Source organism: Solanum verrucosum, unplaced genomic scaffold (genome assembly GCF_900185275.1).
Source record: "Solanum verrucosum unplaced genomic scaffold, falcon-dt-bn FXZP01000118.1, whole genome shotgun sequence".
Taxonomy (NCBI): domain Eukaryota; kingdom Viridiplantae; phylum Streptophyta; class Magnoliopsida; order Solanales; family Solanaceae; genus Solanum; species Solanum verrucosum.
The window spans coordinates 700,927-709,121 of record NW_026020568.1 but is presented as its reverse complement, the minus strand read 5'-3'; positions in this window follow the sequence as shown (position 1 = coordinate 709,121).

The window sequence follows — 8,195 nt, the reverse complement described above, 5'->3', positions numbered from 1 at the left end:
TGATTAAGGACAGTTTTAAAGATAAAGTGTCGACAAATAGAATTGATATAAATAGAATTGTTATATATATATGTAGGAAAATATTTATGAACAAACGCGCCTGGAAGCATTTCTAAATAAACACAATTTGGTCTAATCAATGTTTAGGTATGTTTCGCTAATTATTAAGTGATAGTTCAGATAACAGGGGCGGACCTACCCTTGGTCTAGGGATGTCGAGCGACACCCCTTCGTCGGAAAACTACGTTGTATATAGAGGTCAAATTTTAATTAATAAATATAAATACATGAATTGACACCTCTTGAAACAACTTGAAGGTTTAGTCTAATAGTTAAGAGGTTGCAAAAATTTCATAAGGTGATGTGTTCAAGCTCTACTAACCTCATTATATATATTTTTTAACTATAATCATTGACACTCCTTAATGAAAATTCCGCGTCCATCACTATCAGATAAGAAATGTACACTGTCAAATATTTACATGTTTGGAGAGAAGTAATAATAAGATAATACAAATGCATGCAACTCCTTAATGAAAATTCCGCATCCATCACTATCAGATAAGAAATGTACACTATCGAATATTTACATGTTTGGAGAGAAGTAATAATAAGATAATACAAGTGCATGCGAACGTGTTTCACGTCAGGGCGAAAGAGCTTAAGGAATATCCTTTTCTATCTTTTGTAACATTGGATGAATCAAATCCTTTTCCAACGTTGTGTTATACTTTTTCGAAAATTAATTTGATTAATTTTTAAAATTAAAATAGATTATATTAATGTGATATTTTAAACAAGAAATTCAGATATTTAAAAACTATACAAAAAGTTTATAAATTGTAATTTTTTACATATCAATATAATGAAAAAATACATTATAAAATATTAGTCAAAATTCTTATTATTTGACTCTAAAAAAGAAAATCATGATAACTTAATGGGGTGCTATATATGCCACTAAAATATTTGTCCCTTTGAAATTCTAGTTGGTCCAATATAAGCAATATATTTTAATTTAGTGTAGTTTCACAAGGTAGAGTCCGGAAAGAATATGTAAACCTTATCAATTATCACTATATTAGAGATAGAAATGATGTTTCCGGAAAATATAAAATTAAAGAAGAAAACAAAGTAATCTTGATTGTACTAAAACGGAAGTGCAGGGTTGAAGCACGTAACTATTTTTTAGCCTGCATTTTTAATTGTTGTTATTAATTTTAACTTTATTTCTAAATTGAAACGACAGCATAAGGTTGAAGATAAGGTTTTATTTTATTTTTTTAGTTTCAAATTCTCACATTATTCTATTTTATTAATTTAATAATCACATAGCGTCTATAAACTGCATACACAGAGAAATAGAGAATCTTTGATGAGACAAAAGTTACCTTTTAACAATTGGTTGTAGAATTGAATAATACTATTTCCTGCTTCTTATATTAGTTTTTAATATTACTAAAATTATCCGTCTCAAATCAAGATAAAATTAAATATTTTTTTTATTTTTAATGTTAATAGTAACCTTTTAAAGTAAATAATATTGACTATTGAAAAAAATTAAGAATAAATTAGTAAAAGTATATTTTTTATTTATAATTTCTTAATGAACCTGTTGACGACTATATGATAATTTGAACTGATCTTTTAGTTTTCTTGAGAGGGTAATTCCATCAGCTTAATTATTTTGGTTGGCTAGCATTTAAATTCTAATAAATCTTTTTCTGTTGATTCTATAACTGTTTTGATGATTAACAAATAAAATATGAGTTTCTATGATGTATATAAGTTGGTCCAAAAGTAATTAATGTTTAAATGTAATTAACTTATTAAGTAGACTGACTATGACAACAATGAAAAATATAAGCGAACTTGTAATATAAATGAATGCGTTAACCATTTAATTGGAATAAAACCTTTGTGTGCGTGAATAAGACATAGTCTAATTAATAATAACACAAAAAAATTATTTGTTAATGAATGAAATAAATATTGGAATGTCATTTAAATTAAGGAAAGTTACGTTGTATAATGCTTAGTATTGGAAAGATCTTTAAATTAATGTGTTCCCTTATCTACCGCAAATTAATTGTTTTTGTTACTAACATGTTATTTAGTTATTTTACATGGAGAGATGAATCTAAGATTTGAAGATTATAAGTTTATGATTCTCATCAATTTAAACTAAAATATATTTTTAAGATATCAGAAAACTTAGATATGATCCAACTTAACTTTGTTAAATAGTAAAACTGCACCAAATAACATTTTTTTACCATCTCCCGGCCATACTTTATTTAATGCACCTACGACGAGTAGAAAAAAAGATTACTCTTTGTCTCATATTAGTTGATCATTTTTCTTTTAACATCATATTAAGAAATTATAAATAAGAAGATAATTTTATTGATTCATTCCTTAAAAAAACATTTTGGAAATTTTATAAACAAATGTCAACACTCTAAAAAAGAATTAATTGCAAGGGTTGTATAAGAAAATTTTAATTAATGCTTTATTGATTTAGTGAGATCGACAACTAATATGAAACAACTATTTTTAATAATATGAGACGGAGGACTGCAACCTACTATTGACAATCGAATGAAAATAATTTAATTGACCAATTTATTGTAATGTTAGTCAATTCCAAGGTGGAAATGATTATTAGTATTAAATACTCATCTTAATTCATACATTTGGTTTACTTGTGGCCGTTTAGCAAGCTCTCTAATTTATTTAATTTAAAAATAAATGCTTAAAACTATATTTTTTATTTTAATCAAATACTATAAAAATCCTTAAAAGCAATTTTAATTTTAAAACATTTAAAATAGGCCATACAAAGAGGCATTAAATGCTAACTCTATATTAAACATTTCCAATTTGTACTGAAGAATAAAGAATTACTCCTCGTTAGTGGAACATAATTTACATTAAATATAAAAATTAAATGCTACTAATTGTTATATTGTCTAACAACTTGTAGTAATGTCACGATGTGGATGATGTAGTGGTAAATTTGTACTATCAACCCACCTCTACAATCATAATTAGAATCATCATCAACTACATATAATTATCATTTATTTTTTTTAGCTATTATTAATAATACCGTCAATTATAAACATCAATCAGTTTTATCATCAGAATCACTATCATCACTATCAATTGTCATCATCATAACGGTCACTACAACACTAACCACCTCTATCATCACAACTATCACCATCACCATAACTAGTCACTAACATCAACCATCTCCCTCATTACTAGCGATATTTAGATGTCGAAGACAAGTAATCTTAGTCATTTAGTGTTTCAATCTAAAAAACATATTTTAATCAATCCATTTAGATTCAAACTTTTCTGTTATGTATTTTTTTTTTTAAATGGAGTGTCCATATCTTAACTCTTGTGGCTATAGTTGCAAGTCTAAATCACATGTTGATAAAGAAATACAAATCAATGTGAATAACACCTTGGGGAGGGGTGGGGTGAGGGTATTTGGCAGACTTACTAGGAACGAGATTTTAAAGTTATTAAAAAGTTATTAGTCTGTTCTCTCTAAAAAAGTAGATTTGTATTAACGACTTTTTAAAGTCTACTGAAATTATTTTAAGAAGATAACGAGTTATAACTTCTCTTTGCATAAACACGTTTACGACTAGTAACTGTAAATTACAAATAATATATATGGGATTGTTTTGGATCCAAGACAAGTATGTAAAATAATAATAATAATAATAATAATAATAATATGACATAGGAAATAAAAAATATAAATTATAGCACATATAGATAAATTATTATTTCTCTTTTTGAAGTTTTTATTATTTTTCTTATTGAATATTTTGAAGAAGAAATAAGTCCAAGGAGTGTGAGGGCATTTTTGTTAATTTTAGTTTAATACTTGGAGAAAATTGGAAATGATTTTTGGCCATATAACTTGTCATTGCATGGCAAATATATTTGTCAAATATATCAAGTTCCCAAGTACTATAAATAAAAAAACTAGCATTTGGGTCAAGTTCTAATATTTGAGAATTTTTAAAAATTTAAAAATTACCCCAAAATTTTATATCTTATATTAAAACACTCATCATTTATTAAATCCAACTAATATTTACCTACCAGATTACTCCATTAATAACTAATAACTATTCCTCTCTGCTATCTATACAGAACGTGACAATAAAGAATAATTTACTTTTTAATAGGTTATAATTCATCTTGAATCAGTGATAGATTTGGGTATGCGATTAATGTATTGTTGTTACCCATATTGTTATTGTTATCAATTATGTTATGAAGTTATTTTTTAACAAACAATGCCATTATAAAATGACAATACAAACTTAAAGATATTTTAAATAATTTTTAGAACTTATGAGTATAAATTATATTTTTGAAATAGTCAAATGTTTCTTTCAAAAATTTATGGTCCAACGCATGGTGAAACTCACCCAAAAATAATTTGTCAAGAATATTTTAAAATTTGAGGCCAAAGGAAAAATAAAAGATCCCCCATTGGGAATGAATTATGCTTCCTGCCCCCCTTTCACAGAAAATAAAAGATGAATATATTTATCGAATCCGTCGGGACTGACGGGGCTCGAACCCGTTTTTATTCCACAATCTACCTCGCATCAAATAATATATAAACACAAGCATATTTTATGGAGATATTATTTTATGCGAAAAACTAAAGAAATAACTAAACAATATTATAATTGTGCGAAATTTAATTCGGTGATTAAACTTCTTTGAGAAAAAAAACATGCACATGGCACAAGCTCCTAATGATCAATTAGCTTTTGTAAATGAAATAATGAACTTGAAATTATTCTTTAATAAGCTGCTTGATAATTGAAAACTAGAATAAAGTCATAAACCTTATTGACAATAATAATAATTAATTTTAAACAATTTTTTAGTTATTTGGTTATAAATCTAGGAAGATTTAGTTGAACTTGAGTGTCGCAACAAATTGAACTAAATAATGCAATTGCATGTTTCTAACACAATATTTAATTAAATTTATAATCTTAATCTATTAAAGATGAAGGGTACTTTTACGACATTACATGTGCAGTCTTATTTGTTTTTGAGCTTATAACATGAAAATATCTTCAATTAATAAATTATGATTAAATTAAATTCAAAATATATTTTATTTAGTTAATATATATATACCATTTAAACTACATAATTTTAACTAACCGCAAAAACAAATTAGAGTATGTAAATATTTAAGTCCCTAAAATAAATTATTTTGGAAATTATAATAAAAATTGAAAATGAATTGTTTGTAATTTATTTTTAAATCCGTACATTAGAAAGTGACCCATCTTTTGTTTGTGCTGGATTGGGCCCACCCAATATGGGTGCTTAGTACGGGTTTTGGGGTTTTGTGGTAATTGGACCCTATCTGCCCAATGTATTACTTCCGGGTCTCTTCTCATGCTCTAAATTTCATATCACAATATTTGTTACTCGCAGGAATGGTCAAGTTGGTTGAGTAGATAATATCTCGAATGAATTTTCAGATTCAATTTTTTCTGATCGAGCTCATTGTACAAACTTTGTTTAGTACGATTTTACCTTTCTAATGTGACTTGTAAAATATATATCGAATTTTTTAAAAGAAGGATAAGGTTAAATTAGCAATAAAGTTTATTATGATTTATCTAATTTATTTTATGTTGAATAGATATTTTATTGTATGCTTTGTATATTCTATTTTAATCCGAATGAACCAAATATTTGTTAATAAAAGTATATTCATATAAATAATGTTTTTATTTATTTAATTCTTGTATTGTAATTTCATTCATTATAATCTTAGAATAATTAATATTTTTTTAGAAGTTGATTTAGTAGGTGAGATATATTTCAACAACTCTAGTGTGAATTTTGATTAAAATTTTCAAACATTTAAGTAAGTAGGGCGTTTTAACGTACAATTTCATAGAATTTTGAATTCTTCACAAAAAATTGATTTGAAAAATTATATCATTGTTTTTCATTTTTCATATACAAAAATTGACCTAGTTTTTTTTTGTTGCATTTATTAATAATTTACTTCACATGTAAGCAAAAATTATAGTTAATATTGTTACTATTATCAACCTTTAAATCATTTATATCGAATATAACTATTACTTTCACCAACCAAATTTACAGTTGATATTATTACTCTTACCAACCTTTAAACCATTTATATCGAGAAATGCATATTCAACATGAAGAAATTGTGTGTATTATATGGGAGTGTTATATTACAAAATAGTACACTGCAACTCATATGCAATTTTACTTCTTTTTTGAACTAAAGTTCAATCAATACATGTATTTGGGTTGTGTAAAGAATTTGGGCAATTTTGTTAATTTTCACAACTTATGATTATTATTTTTTCTGTTTATGAATAAAATATACTGCTTAAAAATTTAAATTGCATGTTCAAACAAAACTTTAGCTTCATCTCATATAATTTCATATGATAATTTCAAATTATGATTTTTTTTCACATGATCAGACGAACCCTAGATTTATGATTCAAATTTGAATATAATTATGAACTGTACAAGTAGGAGTACGTTTCTAATGGGGCCAATATGCTTAAAATACTTTGATTAGTTTGTACAAAGTATAAATGTCGAAGAGAAATGATTGTCTAGCCTTATAAGTTTCTACATTTTAAAATTTTATGTCTTTTATAAGAGAATAATAATAATAATATATATATATATATATATATATATATATATATATATACACTAAATTTTTGGACAATAAGATCCCATTTCCCTCAAATATTGTTCTACATAGTGTATTATTAGTATCACCTCAATAAGTCTGTTCATAATAATCACATAATATAACTTTATAATTTGGCTTAATACATAGTTAATCTCCTAAATTTGTCAAGATAATTTATTTAGAGACTTTAACAAAGTTTTTTTTCTTCTGTTGAACACCTCAATTCTTAATAAAATGGTCCAATTAGATTATTTCGATTTAAATTTTGAATCATTATTGAGTCATAAATTTTACACCTTTTGGGACATGTGATTTTTCGCAAACAAAACACAAGGGTTTAAAATAGTGTGTTTCATTGATTTAAATGTATAGGAGTTTTCTAAATCATTCCGTCTAGATAATAAGTACCTAGTTGAAATAAAAAATTACCATTATCACAGATGTGGTGTGGATATGGTGCCGTAGATAATACTGCTTATTTTTTAATTAGAAGTTTTGAGTTAGAGCCTTGAATATGAAAAAAAATCTTTGCTAAAACGCTTCCCTACCTTCCTTCCTCCGAATAGGACCCTATATAATGCGAATTTAAAATAGTTGAGCTCTAATATAAGTACCAAACCTCGAATAAAGAAAATAAAATAAAGAATTGCCACTAGCAGGGTAGAGGCAGAGCTACCTTTAGTAAAAGGAAGTTTAATTATATTCTTTTTATCTTAAAATCATATATTACATTATTAAAAAGGTAAAAAAATAAATCACATATAATTTGTTATATCCACGTAATAAGAGATACTTCTAGTGGCATGCAAAATGATTCAAATTTGTGGTGTTCTTACATTTTAGAATCCCCTACTGAAATATTATTTATATAACAGAAGATGAAAAAATAAGTTTATAAAACGGTTACAATACCAATAAAATTATGCAATTGAACGATAAATCATCAAACTCCAATATATCAACAAAATAAGGGTCACATAAAAATACAAATGAGTATACACATATTAAACATTATACAATTTTTTTAAAAAAATATACTTACCGAAAGGTGTGAATAATACACAAATAATAAAACAAGAGAAATTATTTGAGATGGTTTATTTATATTTTATGTAGACCTTTAAACATAGCGTATTGAAAAGTATAATCACCAAAATGTTGAAAGGGGGGATGTACCTAAAATTACATTAAAAGAGTTGTTTTAAAAAACTACATTATGCCAAACCTAACAAACACAACAAAAAGAGCCATATAAAATAAAGAGATCTATATTAAAAGGTATTTAATTATATTTGAACAAGTCTTTTAAATCTTGTCTGAAATTCACATGTCGATACAAAATACAAATAAATATTTAATGCTAGAGAATAAAATTATTACTATTTTTACTCTATCTTAATAAAGTTAGATTAAGATGAGCTTACATGGAGTAATA